Consider the following 18,446-nt stretch of genomic DNA (forward strand, 5'->3'; position numbering starts at 1 on the left):
TATTATGGAGGTGTGAGATAAACCAGGCTGAAAGGAGAGCTAGCAAAGGGATTGGGTGTCCAACTCAACACGTGACGTGTGTTTATGTGTGGGTTAGGCTTGAGGCGGAGTAGAGCCCTATGAAAGCAGCGTTACGGAGTCCAGACATTAAAACGGAATTCAACAATATTACATTTATTGATTTTAGTAGGAAATAAACTGAATCTACTGGACTTATTAGAAAAAGCATTAATTTACCGAAGTAAATCACAAGAAAATGAGTCAGTGATTAATATTTTCATGCAACTTTCTGAAAAGTTTGTGATGATGCTAATGATAACCTTCTTCTGGTAGAGATGGAAAAGGCTTTCCCGAAAACCTCACTTAAAATGTTAACACCAAAGTAGCCTATGCCTACCTGGCAGAATGCCATTATGATTTGCGTCAATCCAGTGGCCATTTGTTTTGCAAACTCTGCAATCACATGAGCGTTACAGCAACACCGCTTAACCAAACAATGGCTCTTCCTGGTGTGCACTTGCATTAAATTTCCCAGACCTCTGAAATAGTCCGATGTAGTTTAAAAAATGTTGTGGACTTAGAAAAACATTAACCTTGAATGTTCTATTTTTTTATTTTTTTATGTGATTTTGAGCCCTAAGAAAAAAAGTGGAAAACAGACCTGGAAAAATGAAAGAGAACTAAATCAGGCAAAAAAATTGGGTCCTAGTGTAAGCTTGAGTATGTGAAGAGGATAGTGTAGGCTTGTGTGTGTGTGTGTGTGTCACAGTACTTATTATGTAGCTTGGGTGCACGAGTGGGGAGGAGGAATGTGTCCCCGAAACTTCAACACTTCACTTCCCCCACTAGAGAATCCCCTCCTCCTCCCCCTGCCCCACCCCCAACTTTCCTCTTTCTTTCAAGCCTCTCCACATGGTTGCTAGCATCAGCCCCACGCACTACTACCACTGACCTTTCTAGTCAATGAGCAGAGAGGAAGCAATTTCCTGCTAAACAGCAACTCTTCAAAAAGGCTACATTAGCATACTGGTAAGCCTTCGCAAAACAATTCAGAAACTGAATTTCACCTTCTCAAACTCAAAAAGGAAAGACATCGCAAAGGGAAGGAAGAGAATGATGCTCGCAAATTGCAACACAACAAACTTGCTTTAGCAACAACCGCAAAGGGAATTCAAATAACTTGCTGGGCGACTCACTAGATGAAGAAAGAACAAACTGTAACAGATCTCTAAAGACAAACCACAACACAGCAGGGAGTGTTGACACAGAGAGCGCGTGCACACGAGAGAGAGAGAAAGAGTGAGTGACGAAACATGATTGAGTAGGAAGTGTGCGTAATGTCACATCCGTAGTTAGCCACCAATGTGGCGGAGAGTGGAGTGGCGTGACATGCCTGGAGCTGTCAGACTTCCTGTTTATTGTGGTGAATAGACTCACACTCCACGGCCGCCATGTAGGCCTATGCAGTAACAAAGATATAGTAACAGATATTAGGGCTGTGAAGGTCGTGGAATTTTGGATAAATAATTGAGCAGACAAAATTACAGCAGGCACCATAATAACTGCCAGAATAGCAAAACTTTAATTTTTTATTACGCATCGTTTCTCGTCTCCTGACTGCACGTGCTGCCACAGTAGTAGAATGAATCAAACGGTCAATGATGGCATATTGCGAGTGTACCATAGGAGCAAAGCAGGAAGTAACATTTACTAAAACGTCCTGTGATATACTGATTCAACTCAACTGACGTTACAAAAAACACATTACAGTGAATGAGCTATATCAGTTAACATAACCTGAATGACAAGTCTACATTACCATAGACATTGCTTCACAATACCAGGCAGCCATTGCGGGTGTCCTAAGCATGTGACAAATGGACAATGTTTCTTTATAACGCCATTTTGTTATTGGTTCTCTGTTAAATGATAAAATGCAAAATTCCATGTGAATTCACAATTCAGCTGCCAGCAACTGTTAGGTTGTCACATTGCGTCCCTTTCAGATGGTCAAGCATTGCACCTGTACTACCATTACTGTACCTCAATTCCACCTCGCAAAGTTTGCATTTCTTTCTCATTTAACTTCTCATAGTAATGCCATAAAGGACTTCGCTGCTGTTGCTTGTCTTGCTCTGCCATTTTCCCAACTGGTGGAGAGAAGACTCCAAAATAATTGATTACTCGACTCACATTTCTGAGTCTCTAGAAATCAACTCCTATAATTCAGTATTTTTGGAACGGAGGAGACTGATCAGTTGCCATACTTCCGAGAACACAAACACTTACATCTTTCATAGACGAGGGACTGAGAAAGAGGGGAGAAGCACAGTATAGGCAGGTCGGCCACTAGGCAGACAGAGTCGGAACCATGAACAAGGCCCATTTAACCTGTTTGGGGTAGGGGGCAGTATTTTCACGTCCGGATGAAAAGTGCACCCAAAGTAAACTGCCTGCTACTCAGGCCTAGAAGATAGGATATGCATATAATTTGAATAGAAAACTCTAAAGTTTCTAAAACTGTTAAAATGTATGTCTGAGTATAACATAACCTATTTGGCAGGCGAAACACAGAGGACAAACCATCCAGGATTTTTTGTTGTTGAGGTGACCATGTTTTCAATTGGTTTTCCATGGGAATCTAGATTTCTGAGGCATCTGGTTGCAGTTCCTAGGGCTTCCACTAGATGTCAACAGTCTTTAGAAATTGGTTGATGTTATTCTTTTGAGTAATGAAGAAGTATGCCTATTCATAACTAGGATCGAGTGTAGTGTACTGTTGTGTTTGGGGCGCACGACCTAGCACTTGCGCCACTAATTTTATCCGCTGTTGAACACAGTTTATTCCGTCTGAAATCTTATCGATAATTTACGTTATAAAATACCTAAAGTTGTATTAGGAAAGTTGTTTGAAATGTTTGGACCAAGATTGCAGGTAACTTATTAGATAATGTTTAGTCATGTTGGGCGAGTTGGAATCATTGTTTTTCTGAATCAAAGCACCAAATAAATGGACATTCTGGAGATTTAATGACAGAAATAATTGAACAAAAGGGATTGTGATGTTTATGGGACATATTGGAGTGCCAACAGAAGATCTTCAAAGGCATAAATTATATCGTTATTTCTGAGTTGTGTGTCGCGCCTGGTGGGTTGAAATATGATTGTCATGTGTTTGATGGGCCGTTGTTCTCAGATAATAGCATGGTTTGCTTTCGAAGTAAAGCATTTTTGAAATCTGACACTGTGGCTGGATTAACAATAAATTAAGCTTTAATTTGGTGCATTGCACTTGTGATTGTATGAAAGTAAAATTTTTAAAAAGAATTGTACTCCACAATTTCACTGGATGTTCGAAACGTTCCGCTAGCGGAACACCCATCCGTAACAGGCTAACAGCAATCAAGAGATGTATATCACAATGAAATGCTGTATCTTGCAATGGTTCACAACATCAGTAAAGCAGGGCCTGTCATCAATGAATTGGCTACGATATTCTACACACAACAGACTGAACACACACCCGCATCATTAGCCAAAAGAAAGAGCAGGCGAGGCAGTGTGAGGGACAGCAAGAAGGGGGCAAGTAGTAAGAAATGTGCACATAGGTCTGGGTAATCTGTATCTCGCAAGGTCTTGTATGCCTCGCAGATTCACCAAAGTAGCCTAAAGTTAAGACATTTTTATTTAAATAATAGGAGAGGAATAGGCTAGGTTACAACACAGAAAATAATCTGTTTTGTGATAACTGCACTGTGATCTAAGCTGATATATATTTACGGTTATTTTCCAGTCTAACTGCATAACCGTCAGTTATAAGGTACTTGAGCCAGCCCTATGAGCTAAAATACAACTTAAACTAGTAATCTTACATTTGAATTATAGGCTACCCATAGTTTTTTCTTAAATCTACGCAAGTGATTGAACATTGCTTCTAAACCGTCATATAGGCCTACAGCAGACTACGACATTTTACACCAGTCTTCATCTACAGAGTTAACTACAATTATACTCCCACCATCATGCTCTTTAACTTGCCCTGTGTTGTTTATTTCAGCCACACAGTAGAAGCACAGCGAAAATGAAGCAGTAGGTAAATGGCCATAGCAATCAACTACACTCACAAATTCATTTAATAAGTCACTTGGGCCCGCGAGGGAAACACTCAAAAACGAGAGAGAAAGAGGACGTTCAAAATAAAATGATTGGGAAACTATTCCGTGCTTTGGCCTACATTTCACCAGATTGAGCCTTATGATTTAAACGTCCCAGAATGAGAGCTGAGGGCTCCATGTGGCGAGCCTGTGGGCCCTGTGTCGCCGTGACAGCACTAGCCACTTTTATCACCTCACAGCTACGGCTAAGAGCAGGAAGAAGAGTTGCCCTGCTTCCTCTCCTCCTGGCCCATAAATCACCTCTCCTCCCATTAAGCAGCTCAGCTCCTCCAGCACAGAGAGCTCCCACAGCACAGAGAGAGCTCCCACAGCCTCCCTATGACATTGCACTGTGGGGGAGGAGATGACAGTGTGTGTGCATGGGGAGGAGTGTGTGCGTCCATGTGCGTGTGTGCAGGGTGGTGAGAAGGGTTGGTGTGTGAGTGTGTAGGGAAGTAGGATAGTGGGGGGAGCGAGGTGCACAGCGGGGCCATGCCAAAAGCTGCAAATTTGAATCCCTGTGATCAGATTTGGCGTCTAAGCCAGAGGGCTGACCGTTCACCTAATTCCCCCTAGAGTGACAGATGTGGCTCGGTGCCAGGGCCTTCTCTACGTCTCTCCCTTCCTCTGGCTCTCTCTGGTAGGAGGGCTACGCCCGGGTGTTTGCGTGTCACAGGGAGGGGCTTAGGTGTGTTAGTGAGCGGGAGAGAGAACAAGCTATAGGAAGAGTAGAAGACGGAGCAAGTGAGAGGTGGAGCGGGAGACAGTTCAATCCGCAGGCTGGGTGCCGACCAATGTGTATTTGGTGACGTGCGAGTGTGCGGTCAGGCATGCCCTGATGCAGGAGAGACGACGAGTTACCAGCCCGTACAAACACAGAGCCAGACCATCACAGCCATCCTTCAATATCAGACCTGCACATTCCCACCACCACTTGCTCTCTCTTGGGGTTAGACTACGTGTTGTTGACTCATCACTAGGGATGTGAAGAAAAAATGTCTTACCGTTAAAACACTTTTTTGCGGTTTTCTGTTAAACGATAAAAAAAATGCATAGAATTCCACGTGAATTCACAATGCAGCTGCGCTAATGTCAGTGACAATTTGGGCCTCACAGTGTGTCCCTTTCAGATGGTTAACATGCAGACTAGACCGGGCACGCGCCTGCATGTTGATTTTGTCCATCCATACCAGACGCGATCAGCACACATTGGTTGAAATATCAAAACAAACTATTAAATTTGGGGACAGGTATATACAGTGCCTTGCGAAAGTATTCGCCCCCCTTGAACTTTGCGACCTTTTGCCACATTTCAGGCTTCAAACATAAAGATATAAAACTGTATTTTTTGAAGAATCAACAAAAGTGGGACACCATCATGAAGTGGAACGACATTTATTGGATATTTCAAACTTTTTTAACAAATCAAAAACTGAAAAATTGGGCGTGCAAAATTATTCAGCCCCCTTAAGTTAATACTTTGTAGCGCCACCTTTTGCTGCGATTACAGCTGTAAGTCGCTTGGGGTACGTCTCTATCAGTTTTGCACATCGAGAGACTGACATTTTTTCCCATTCCTCCTTGCAAAACAGCTCGAGCTCAGTGAGGTTGGATGGAGAGCATTTGTGAACAGCAGCGATTGGATTCAGGTCTGGACATTGACTTGGCCATTCTAACACCTGGATATGTTTATTTTTGAACCATTCCATTGTAGATGTTGCTTTATGTTTTGGATCATTGTCTTGTTGGAAGACAAATCTCCATCCCAGTCTCAGGTCTTTTGCAGACTCCATCAGGTTCTTCCAGAATGGTCCTGTATTTGGCTCCATCCATCTTCCCATCAATTTGAACCATCTTCCCTGTCCCTGCTGAAGAAAAGCAGGCCCAAACCATGATGCCGCCACCACCATGTTTGATAGTGGGGATGGTGTGTTCAGGGTGATGAGCTGTGTTGCTTTTACGCCAAACATAACGTTTTGCATTGTTGCCAAAAAGTTCAATATTGGTTTCATCTGACCAGAGCACCTTCTTCCACATGTTTGGTGTGTCTCCCAGGTGGCTTGTGGCAAACTTTAAACGACACTTTTTATGGATATCTTTAAGAAATGGCTTTCTTCTTGCCACTCTTCCATAAAGGCCAGATTTGTGCAATATACGACTGATTGTTGTCCTTTGGACAGAGTCTCCCACCTCAGCTGTAGATCTCTGCAGTTCATCCAGAGTGATCATGGGCCTCTTGGCTGCATCTCTGATCAGTCTTCTCCTTGTATGAGCTGAAAGTTTAGAGGGACGGCCAGGTCTTGGTAGATTTGCAGTGGTCTGATACTCCTTCCATTTCAATATTATCGCTTGCACAGTGCTCCTTGGGATGTTTAAAGCTTGGGAAATCTTTTTGTATCCAAATCCGGCTTTAAACTTCTTCACAACAGTATCTCGGACCTGCCTGGTGTGTTCCTTGTTCTTCATGATGCTCTCTGCGCTTTTAACGGACCTCTGAGACTATCACAGTGCAGGTGCATTTATACAGAGACTTGATTACACACAGGTGGATTGTATTTATCATCATTAGTCATTTAGGTCAACATTGGATCATTCAGAGATCCTCACTGAACTTCTGGAGAGACTTTGCTGCACTGAAAGGGGCTGAATAATTTTGCACGCCCAATTTTTCAGTTTTTGATTTGTTAAAAAAGTTTGAAATATCCAATAAATGTCGTTTCACTTCATGATTGTGTCCCACTTGTTGATTCTTCACAAAAAAATACAGTTTTATATCTTTATGTTTGAAGCCTGAAATGTGGCAAAAGGTCGCAAAGTTCAAGGGGGCCGAATACTTTCGCAAGGCACTGTATATAAAAAAAAAATATTTTTTTAAAAATACATTTTCATAGACATTAAGCTAGCTTGCTTTTGCTAGCTAATTTGTCCTGGGATATAAACATTGGGTTGTTTTACCTGAAATGCAAAATGTTTTTTTTCTCTGAATCTTTGTAGAATTTTGACCCATTTTGAGTCACAAAATCAGGTGTACTCTAATCCAACAATTAATACACAGATAAAAGGGGAAACCTAGTTAGTTTCTAGTAACCTCTCCTCCATAGAAAAATAGTAAAAATAAAGAAAAGCCCTGGAATGGGTAGGTGTCCAAACTTTTGATTTGGTACTCTCATTTTTGGTTTGGACATCCACAAGCAAAGAGACACATTGTGCAAATGTACAAAGTTAAAACGCATGCTTGTCTGAAGGCAGAACAGTACAGGCTTTGGAGCAGCATGTGTACACGCTGTGTCTGTGTGGAGTCGAGTCGGTAGGGCAACGGTCTGCATGCACTGCGCGGAGAAGATGGGGAAGGAGCAGACGGGTCAAGAACTGAGAGGAGAAAAGACACAAGGAAATCAAAAGATCAATGGCAACTGTACAGAAAACTCATCCAAAAGGGCTATGACTTTTCAAACAAAGCAGGAAAAATGTAAAAAAAACTCAAAGAAGACCTAAAATGCTTCTTATTGTAATTTCTGCTCGGCTTCAGACGAATTCTGTGCTTCAGTTGCACTTCACTTGGAGGACAATTGACAAACGGGCATTCTGTCAGCAGGCAACACTCGGACTGGTGTGTACCCACTTTTTTCCCCCCAGGTACTTCTCCTCGGAGTAGCCAGTCCACTTTTCTCCAGTATGATGCAAGATTAACTTCAAGCAAAACATAAGGAAATGTAGCCAGTTACATTCTTTCTATGAAAAACATTACAAATGATGTCCATGCATCGTTATGCAAAAATACCTTGCTTTTTCATTGTAAGCTATTTTACTTGTGTGGCTGCCAGACAAATAGCGTTGCACTTCTGTTGTCATCTGATGAAAATGAATCAATTTTCTGCACTAATGTATTGTCTGTGAATGGAAACTATTGTTGCATGTCCCTGATTACTACTGAAAAAAAATACTTGACTTTCAATAAACTGCACACCCCTTCTCAATACACATCTGGAATCACCTTCTCCCGCTTTGTCCTATTGTTCTAATTACTAAACACAACTGGTTCAACTTTTTGGGGGATCTACAGTAAGCCTCATAATGTAAAATAATGTGACAGGTGAAATGAAGAATGCAATCTGCTTTATCTTCTAACGTATTTCACAAGTTGACTGCTGGTATTTACTTAAGTAGCTACAAATACATTTTTAACTAGTTACCGGTATTGAAAAAACAACCTGTGGCTATTTCCAAATACCCCGTATACGGTATACCACCCAAGCCTTCGACAAAACACTTGCATCTTTCATAGCGAGCTAGTGAGAAACGAAAGGGATGGGCACAGTATAGTAGGCGGTTGGCCACAAAGACATAAGCTTAGTGCACGGTTCTATCGGCAATCAAAAGCATTCTCTCGCAATGGAATGATGTATCTTGCAATTTTCTGGGCTTGCGAGGTCTCGCAAATTCAGTAATCATCAACGAATAGGCTAAGATAGAGATGAGCAAGATGCAACACTTTGCTCTCACATAGTGCAAGTGCACAAGTTCACTTCACGCTGTAAACAGTGTGGTGGCAGCCAGGGCACCAAAACAGTGGAGAATTTTTGCCTCGAGCTTCACTCTTAGGGTCTTTACAGTTAAACTTTTTTGTAAAAATAGCCTCGGCTACACATATACTTTAATGTAAACTTATCGCATTTCGACCGCACACACTTGCCCGACTGTTGCTAGCTAGCCTCTAAGCGGGGCAGTGTAAACAGAATGGTCTCATTTAACCACACAAAGAAAAGTATGAAAAAGGTAGAATTGAGTACCTTGAAATAGTAACCTCCTGTTACATTCTGCAAATGTTGCCACACTTTTAAATCTCAAGTCAGGTTTTTTGCTTGACTGCACTGAGCACCAATTTTCTTTTACCTCAATGACTTCGTTGATATAGAAAAAAACAGGCTTAGTTTGATCTAAGTTAAGCGCTCTAAGGCTACCGCATTAAAGTTATCTAGCTATGGTTCAACTAAAGATTAGAATTTGGCTATAGCCAGCACATATTTGATGCAGAAATTAAATTTTGTTTAGCTAGCTAGTTAGCTTGCTAACGTTAAATAGCTGTGTAGCCTATATTATAATAATAATGACACTGATAACATTACTGTACTTTTAGATTTGTATATCATTATTGATATGCTAACGTTACTTGATCATGAAGCATGTTCGTTAGCTAGCTGGAGTTAACTGTATTGTCAGCTCATTTAATTTGTACAGAAGAAAAAAATAAACTAATTGACTGCACATGGTTGTGGATTGTTGCATTATTGAAGAGTTTGGTTGCATTACTCCATATTGTAAGGAAGAAAGGTTGCTTAGATTGTTAAATCATTTGTGCTTACTTGCTAGTGTCTACTGTGATATTTAAGGTCAATTTGAGCGGTGGACAAAGAATTTAGCGTTACCCGCCGCAACGAAAGGTAAGGCAATGACGTAATGTGAATTGAAAAGTAGAAATCTCTTTGGCCACTCTGCTCCTCAGACGCTGTCTCTCGTAGTGGGAATAGGGAGGAAATTGACCCACTATGCCGTTTACTTTGCACCTACTTCCCATGGCTGAGTCAATATTTAAATTACACTATTTTCCCAGGCCTTTATATCCTATCTTCTAGTAATGCTATAACACAGAAAATATTTCGTGATAACTGCACAGTGATTCATTTTGTGGAAAAATAATAAAATTGACTTTCGATTTTCCCTTGTGGTTGAGAGCCCAATTTCGTTTAATGCTCACACCCATTCTCAGGCCTACCTTTTTTTTTTTTTTTTTTTACACTAGAACATCCAAACCATAACTGCTAGTCGACAGCTCTGTGTCAGTAACTACCATTACACGCAAAACTAGTTACAAAATGGACTGTAAGCAAGCTTAAAATGCAACAGAATAGAGGGACTAGTTATTTCTCCCTCTACTCTCTTGATGGTTGGAAATGACACTTTTGTTCCAGGAAATCCCCAAAACATAAACAGGAGGCATTTCCTGTGGGCCACATCCTAGGCCTGGTTGGGAGGCCATGTCACATACAACAATACCATTTTTACTTTATCACCAACAGTCAATGCATCATAATAATTGCCTTTTATTAGAAATACTATCAGAACATGGCCTGGCATGTGGATGGTAGGCAGACCGTGTGGGGGAGGGAAGTTGTAAAGTTGATTGCGTGACCATAGGTCTTTCATAAGAGGTACTCTACTGTTCTGGTTTGAAGGCTGGCTCTCCCAACTGCTCTGCTGCTATTGACAAGAGCACCAGAGTGAAACACACAGACAAGCTTACGGGGGGAGGACTTCAATTCAAATCAGAAAAAACAAACACCACAAGTATCAATCTGCACCGTGTCATGGTTGGAAACTTCCTGAATTATTGTTTGTTTCATATGCAAAATGTCTGATTAAAGTCGTCACAGATTAGTGAAGACAGAAGTTTCCAAAAATGATCTTGTCCACGCCTTTCAACCAAGCCAAAATAAACTAATCGGAGCACTCAAGAAGTTCTTTCGACACGGGAGCAAATTTCTGCCACTCAATCTCACAAGACTACAGAAGCACGGGAATACTTTACAAACATCCTAAGTTAATAACGGCGTATGTTCTTTATCTTTAATGATAACACAAATTAGGTCAAATGTGAGAGTAGTTAGCAAGCTTAACTAAGAGAAAAGTTTCACTTCAGGGTGTCTGAACTAGTTAAGAGGGGCTGTGTCCTCAAGAAATCACCATGCTACAAGAACGCCTGGTCCAAGTTTGTTGGCTACTGGCTGGACCTCTGCTTGGCTAGACGTATGCTTATCGAATGACACTAAGTCAATTTCACTTGACACTTGGTATGTTGAAAAGATAACCTGCAGAAACTATTTGAAGACAAGTGTAACCTCACGGATCAGTTAGAAGACAAATTACTTCTGAAGTGTCCTAACCAAACGGTAAACATTTCTAGAGGAATTGTCGTAATCAACCGTCTGCTTTGAATCTACAAAGAAAAGCGCAGAGTGAAGTTCAATTGAATAAACACTGCCAGTCTAACCACACTTACTCAAAAACCAAAAGTTATGGTCACAGAGGTCTTATAATATGAATAAAGGGCCCTACAGAGCTCTTAATGTCTGGGTCCCTCCAATCCAAGGCTATGTGATTCAGCAGTGGCCTTAAGAGGCTTGTGGACTGCCATGGTATGGTAGAACCACCTGTGGTGTCTCCCTCCCTGAACCCTAGCCCCAGAGTACAGGCAGTGCACCAGGTCCCAGCAAGGGGCTAGCTCTCCAGAGGCACACCACCAGCATTCCTTTTATCTACCCCACCCCCTCCCAGGGCCCCCTCCTTACCTACCCCACAAGAGGCATGCGCCTGAGCATAATTTATACCTCTGCTCCACTGGGGGAGAGGGGGGGGTGAGCATGCTGATGTGCAGATGGGGAAGAGGGTATGGGATGTGTCTGTTGTGGGTAGCTAACTGCACAAAGAGTGTTTGAATGTGACTGGATGTGAGCAGTGGGGCGATCGAGTAGGGAGGCAGGGGGGGCCTGAGGGGCGAGCAATATGCTTGGGCTGGGATTTGAGTGAGGGGGCAGGAGGGGCTATGGGAATCTGGTTGTTTTACGCACGGCTGCCTTGTTAATGGACTTTATTTTTTCTTTACAGTAGGGAGGGGGAAACAGGAAGGAGTTCTGTTTATGCAATCTGCTCTCTGCTTTAAATATGTGGGCTTAATATCTCCCCCCAAAAAAATATCACTGTCCAAATCAGGGGCCTTTTGTGGTCAAACATGGGGCAAACGAGGAGTAAGAGCAGTTGTATGTGTGTACACGTGAAAGGTAGAAACAGTCGGCATGGGGAATAGAAGAGTCTGTCAGTGATATATTCAGCAGAACTTTGACCTTGACTCCAAGGAAACAGCACCACAACGCCTTCCTCTTTGGCACTCCTCGTCTGACTGGCTACCCAACAGCTGAGGTACCTGCTGCAGGGTCAGCCCCTTTGTGTCAGCCCGTTGCAGGCCTGGGGCAGGAGGGGGAGAAAGAGGAGTTTTAACTTCCTGTCAATGATGTCTGCCCCAGGAGAAGAAAAACATAGAAAGATGGGGAAGAGAAAAGTAGGGTTGGGTGGAATGCAGGTTCATATACAGTCATAACCTGACGTCAAAACGTAACTTCTGCAGATGATATCCTTCTCCTACCCGTGGTGTTAGAAGAGGCTGTACTGGGAGGAGGATGCATCAACACCCTGGAAAGATGGTGGTGCACTCCCTCATAACACTTTGAGTGATAAATAGCTATACTTTAGCTGAGTTTTGTTTGCAAACCTAGGATCATGTGCAATTACAGGTTATTCGTATCTAACAAAATAGGCCAGATCATACTAAGTTGGTTCCAATAAAAATGTTATAGTTATGTTGAGATGACATTTGAGCAATTAACTGGTGCCACAAATAACATGTGCAATGCTAGTCTTAATATGGTACATTTGGCGGTTTACAAGACAAACAGTTAAAAAACCCAGAACCTCCATTTATCCCTCCGTTTTCCAAGAATCAATTGCAGGAATCCCGGGGCCTCCCAGTGGAGCTAAATCATTTCCCATGCTGAAAAGTATTCAGACAGTCAGCGGCTGGGTGGGAGGTGGTGGGCTAGACTTACCCATGCGCAGGAGAAGGCTGGAAGGCCGGAGCCTCCAGCCAGGGTTACTGGTTTTAACACACTCCCTCGGGGAAGATGATTTCTGTCAGTGTCTGTCCTGATGCACTTCTGACTGAACGAAGGCCTACACATTGTTCCCAACACCCTGATTAACAGTCAGGTATTTTCATCATGTATAATGGTTACGGTTGGGATCAGGGTTCAAGGTAAACTGACCCCAGATCTTCTGGTTAAGGGCGTGAGGGACAGGAAGAGGATTACCCTGGGTCAGGATGGGAGGGGGGCGGGGGACTGTGTGCCTCACTTCCTCTTCCACTGCTACTCTGTGTACACTGTAGAGGCTGCATTCACTTCCCACTCCAGTGGTGGGACTCAATTGTCATGAACTGTGCATCCTTTTCTGCTGCTGCACTGATATCACTGGACAGGTGAAAGCGATCCCTTGTTGGTCTTCTGCTGTATTGCTTTCACCCATCATTTCAAATTGATGAAGGAAGGACCTACTTAGACGGTCTATAAAAGGTCTGTAAATCTCCTCTAGGCTATATTGAGATTCATTATCTCTCAGATCTTAACACTTAACCACTATACTGAATCTCGGCTGTGACTGTGCCGTTGTTTGAATGAGGGGATAGTATTGTTGCCTGGCTACCCAAGCGCCTTGCTCCGGCCAAATGCTATGCTACGTCACACACACACACACACACACACATTACTTTTTCTCCACAATTGGTCTGGATCCGAGTCCCTTCGACAATTTCTAGAACACAAGTGCATTCTAACCATTCTGATTGGTCCCAGAGCCAGAACACAGGTGGGTAAAGCTGCTTTTGGAAAATGGGTCATTGGCTTTGATACTCTGGTTAGAGATGATCCAATCACGTATGACTGTTTTGTACAACACCCCTAATTTTAACATCGCCACACAGATGACAACGATGGCAGTCTCTGACTGAAGTATGTTGTGAACAGAGCAGCAGAAGAATTCCAGTTGATTAGTCAGGCAAATAGCACTGAGGGAAATGGCAATTCAATGAATGAATGGGATAGACAGAGGGGAAAAAGCCTCTACTTCAGCCATAATAACTAGATGGAGCGACTGCTGTATGAAAATGAGCCATCTAGAAATACATGGTCGACAAAGCTTCCTCGCATGAGCCATACAATGATGATTAGAGTGAATAACAATGCATCTTATCAGCTGTGGCCAATCTATAATATGTTCTGTTTAGAAGAAAGGAACTGTGACACAGAAACAAGGCTTAGGGGCTGGCTAGTCTACACTTCAGATAGAAGCAGCATCTCAAATATTCCCTTCAAGAAGTGTGGTCCATAAGGCCCGGACTATGGGAGGTAGAAAGGTAGTGCAAGAGGGGGGGGCAGCGGGGGCTGCTTTTACAGGCACAACGGGCCACCACAACACTTCTGCAAACCCCGGACCTGGAGAGGAGTGGCAGAGAGGAGCAGAGCGGCGGGGCATGACAGAACTATGCTCAACTTCTTCCACTGAGGAGCAACTGCCGCCACATAACTTAACAAAATGGCAGCCATAACAATAAGTGGTCAGATCAGATCCACAAAGACAGTGCCCATTGTATTCATACAAGGGCTCAGTTGGGATTGAGAGTACCTCTGACACTGGGGATCAGATGAGAATGCCGAGACATGATGAGGACTGCAGTTCCAGGTCAAGGTGTTAGCCAATAGGAGCAAGGCAGGAAAGAAAGATGGGCCTACACAGCAGGTGTGTTTCTGACACACATTACTGTAACTCAATAAATCCTGGTTTGAATTCGAATGAAACTACATTAGGTCTACATTTAGAGATTTGTGTGCCACTCAAACTGCTGTGGCAACAATCTGACTGATTTAGTAGATATGGAGGAGAATGAAGTACCTTTCCTTTTACACATGGGCTTATATATTAAATGATAACCATTTATTTCCCTACAAATCTGCCAAAATATCATTATTGACTCCTTTCAAGTGAGAACTTTTCTAAGGATAGCGAGCCAGCTAACTGCCTCTTCAAATGGTGCCCCTGAGCAACTTAAATTGTCATAACAATACTTTACCAATTAAGTCCCAGTAGTAGTTTGAATAATATATAATAACATATGCCAGGGATCATCAACTAGATTTAGCAGTGGGTCCTTTTTTTCTTGAGCGGATGGTTGGAACATAATTACAAATAATTTGTTGACAGCAAACTAACTGCAAGAAGCTCAAACAGATATATTTGACTAAAACCATTTCTAACCTTGATTAGATTTGTATAAGATCACATGCGAATATATTATGCACTGGAAAACTTGGGAACAGATGTCCTAAATTAAAATTGATTTTATGGTGTTTACAGTCCAACAATGAAATTTAAAAACAAACGTGTTTTTTGGGACTCAGAAAACTTTGGCCCACGTGCCACCAGTTGAGGAACCCTGATCTATGCCATTTAACAAACGTTTATACAAAGTGAATTACAGTGCATACATCGATTCCCAGATGGTTCTGGGAATCGAACCTACTAAACTGGCTTTACCAGCACCATGCTCTACCAACTGAGCAACAAAGTGACCACTGTGCAACTGAAACCAGAAGCTAATGTAACGGTATTGCTTCCATCCCTCTCCTTGTCCCCGCCTGGGCTCGAACCAGTTACCCTCTGAACACAACTGCCTCCCATTAAGCATTTTACCCATACCTCCACAACTGCCACGAACCTAGATTGAAAACGCAACCAGTGCGCAACAATAATTAGCTAGCCTTTTCACACCGGTTACATAAAGACGCCTTGGACGGGCCACAGCTTCCTAGCATGCATTGCCCTACTCAAAGCGAGTTGACGGAAAATAAGCTAATTTTTACAGCAGAAAAAAAATAGGTCACCGTACACAAGGCCACCCCAGTGTTCATTGTCAATGGGGCAACTGTCTTAAATTGTCAAAATGACTACATTGAATTTGTATTTTTCTCAACTATCTCCCACCTTACATTTTAAGTTTAGTTTCTCAGGGCTGGTCTTTAGGGATCCACAGTGTATGCTGGTTAGGGTCCTGTAGTTACATATGCGGCTAAGATCGGTGACTGGGTTTTGCATCTTAAAATAACAAAAACATGATTGGGATTTAAGAGCATTGTTTATACGCAATGCACGACACTTCTAGGCTTCAAATATGATCTGAATACTTCTGGTCAAACCACAAGGTTCCAGACAAAAGATAGAGATGAACCTGCATAATATCATTCAAATGTTCTCACAGGGAGAAGAGATAACTTTCGAAGTACACTTGTGGCAGGATGGAGCAGAAATTCCAAGTTCATCATCCTACGAATGAGCTTGAACTAATACATGGCCCTGAAAGAAAATTAACCATCTTGTTTTCGGTATACATTTAAAATAAATGTTGAGCTAATAAACTGCTTTACGATAAAGACTTGTCAAAAACAGTTAACCAGTAGTGGGGTATAAAGAACGCCATAGCACTGGTGCCACTGCCAAAACTTTTGTTCAACAGAACCCAACCGCACTACACCCGGTCCCTTCATAAAGTCAACGCAGCTATATAAGTCGGAAAGCAGTACCTCAACAACCACAAGAAAATGCAGACTATGGGAGAAGCCACAATACTGAATAACATCTGTCCCGCCCGCCATACCCTGGGCCTCTTATCTGTTGGCGGAGTGGGCCGACATACATTAGAAGCTGCCATCTTAGGTTAGAGACTCCGCAAAAGGTGGGGGTAGTACGTCGGTGATATTTCATGGGATTCTCGATTATCAATTAACGTAGCTTGTTCGTAAAACAAAACATCGTTATTTACTATGCGAATAGTTTTCGTTAAATATCTATTCGTTCTTGTTCTATTATAAAGGGTTGAAAGTAGACACTGGCAACACGCATTATGCGAACTCTGACTGATTACAACATAATGGAGAGGGTGAGCAACACCGTCGGGAAAATGTTGGAAAATAATGCCAGCTTGTATTTAGAAATTCAGCCACCCCACAATACAGCAGCAGGTGTTTTAAAGTCGAAAAACGCTGGATGAACAGAGGGTAACAAGTTAAGAAAGTTCTCCATAATACTGTAGCTACACATCTCTTGATAAACAAGCCCTCTTATCAAACTTTAAAACGCGGAAACGCAAGAAACAAACTGCAACCGGTTTACTTGCTGTTGAACAAAGTGGCATTCGCCATCAAAGTAGCCCATTAGCACATGATTAGCCTCTGGGCTAGCAGCAAGACAATGAGGGCTATGATACAGTGGTCAAATGTTGGCTACAAGCACAACTTCACTATAAGCAAATGGGCCAACTCCAACTAGCTAGCAGCAGGCTAATTAAGCTACATTATTAAGCACGTTTTGGACGGAAACGCATCTCTAACCTCGGGTTATTCCCTTCAAAATACGAAATTCTCTCTCACCATCGAAGCCGAAACTCAGTGTTTTGATTAAAGCCCATGTACTTTAACAACTATATGGATATATCAGGGCGAAAATGTATAAGGCTAACTAAACAGGGATGACCGTCTGGCCTCAAGCAACCCCCTGTCCATCGTCCTATAAAACACTGCGGACAGGCTACTTTTCACCCCGTCATTATCAAGTTAAATCCCATGTGAATACTCAATTTAGGAAGTACAAGTTTAACTATAGTCAAAATCCGATTGTGTGGTTTGCAATAACAAATTGCCTGTTTGTCACAGTGCATCCAGGGAATCTCCCCCGCGCTAGCAATCTATACTAAGGTTACTCACTCATTCATCTCGGCCACTGACTCACCTCTACGTTCGAGCCACCTCGTGTCTCACTAGCTAGCGCAACACACAATTAGCTAACCCAAGCTAACGAACACTCACTCTTGCCTATTGGATTACAAAGGAAAAAGTCACAATTCAACATTTCTAAACTCAAGTTATTCACATTTGTCTGTGCTTACTGAGAGAGCTCACCGTGTTGGCTAATATTCTTCACTTGGTGAAAAAACTCAGGACTCACTCCGCTCAGTGCAGCGGGTTACGAGCTAAACTTGCTAACTGTAGTTAGCATTTTAACATGGTAATTTACGGACGTTCAATGACTTGTTCTAAATGAGAGAGGGGGAACACAATTCCCTTTTCAGAATAAGTTTTCCACAAAGTTGTTTACTAAATAGACGTCCCAACTACCAAACCAACTTCCATGGTAGATTAAAAGTCGATTGTAAGTGGGATCTAGTTTTCAAACATTACTATAAAATGGTTATTTACAGGTAAGAGTAACACACAACTAGCTCATTTACCATGTGAACAAACTGAATTGAGGGAGTACGGAATCCAACCTTTTAAAAAGAGCATTGCTCGCTTACCCAACTAGCTTGGTCAGTTCAGGGTTTCGCAAATTAACTCCCGTAGTAGCTATCTCCAGTAAATTCCTTTCTGGTCCGTTTATAAATAAATTCAAGTTATTTTATAAATTTTCGGCGTGTCGTTATCCCTTCCTCACCGACTCTGCCTCTCTCCTTTGTGTTAATTTCCCTCAAATCGAGTTTAATCCGATCGATCCCGGCGGTCGCGTTCTCGAGTCCTCTCCTCCAGACATTCGCTCACCTTCTACGGGTAGGGGGCGCGTTCATGGCTCCAATGGATAAAC

At 42.4% G+C, this 18,446-nt stretch overlaps 1 protein-coding gene across 4 annotated transcripts in view; it reads right to left on the reverse strand.

Annotated features, from left to right (window-relative positions):
• The window catches only part of chd7 (chromodomain helicase DNA binding protein 7), an 84,488-nt gene extending 66,072 nt beyond the window's left edge, over window positions 1-18,416 (reverse strand). Inside the window, exons 1-2 of one of the 4 annotated variants that reach the window (XM_042328671.1) lie at window positions 18,163-18,416; window positions 12,053-12,173 (exon numbers count right to left, since the gene is read on the reverse strand). The gene's annotated coding sequence lies outside the window, so the exon portion shown is untranslated. Of the gene's footprint in view, window positions 1-12,052; window positions 12,174-18,135 lie in introns of all 4 variants that reach the window. The other 3 variants (XM_042328670.1, XM_042328673.1, XM_042328674.1) reach the window with 3 other exon arrangements.
• Window positions 18,417-18,446: the final 30 nt, after the last annotated feature.

This window comes from Oncorhynchus tshawytscha, linkage group LG10 (genome assembly GCF_018296145.1).
Source record: "Oncorhynchus tshawytscha isolate Ot180627B linkage group LG10, Otsh_v2.0, whole genome shotgun sequence".
In the NCBI taxonomy this organism is placed as follows: Eukaryota; Metazoa; Chordata; class Actinopteri; order Salmoniformes; family Salmonidae; genus Oncorhynchus; species Oncorhynchus tshawytscha.